Source organism: Eimeria mitis, genomic scaffold, assembly GCF_000499745.2.
Source record: "Eimeria mitis Houghton genomic scaffold, Emh_scaff1811, whole genome shotgun sequence".
NCBI lineage: Eukaryota > Apicomplexa > Conoidasida > Eucoccidiorida > Eimeriidae > Eimeria > Eimeria mitis.
In genome coordinates this window covers 3,839-4,362 of record NW_013570131.1, presented here as the reverse complement: position 1 = coordinate 4,362, position 524 = coordinate 3,839, and positions in this window count along the sequence as shown.

Sequence of the window (524 nt, the reverse complement as noted above, 5' to 3'; positions counted from 1 at the left end):
TTTTTTTTTTTTTTGTGTCTTGTCTTTGTTGTATTTTTTGTTTCTTTTGTTTTTATTTATTTTTTTTTGTCTTTTTCTCTGTTGCTTTTTGTCTTTGTCTCTTTTGTTTTGTTTTGTTTTGTTTTTATTTATTTTTATTTATTTTTGTTTTTTGTTTTGCTTTATTTTTTTAATTATATTTTACTCATTTGGGGGGTTAGTCTTCATTTATTTTACTTATTTATTTATTTTTTTTATATATTTATCTTACTTATTTATTTGTTCTTCTTTATTTATTTTATTTATTCTTCTTTATTTATTTTATTTTATTTGTTTTATTTATTTATTTATTTATTTACAGAGTGGGCTCGTGATGTGTTTGAGGGTTTATTCTGTAGCTAATAAAAAAACAAACAAACCCTAAACCCTAAACCCCAAAGAAATAAAATAACTAACTAACTAAATAAACAAACAAATATATTTATTTATTTAATTTATATTTTATTTATTTATTTATTTATTTCTCTACAGAGTGGGCTCGTGAC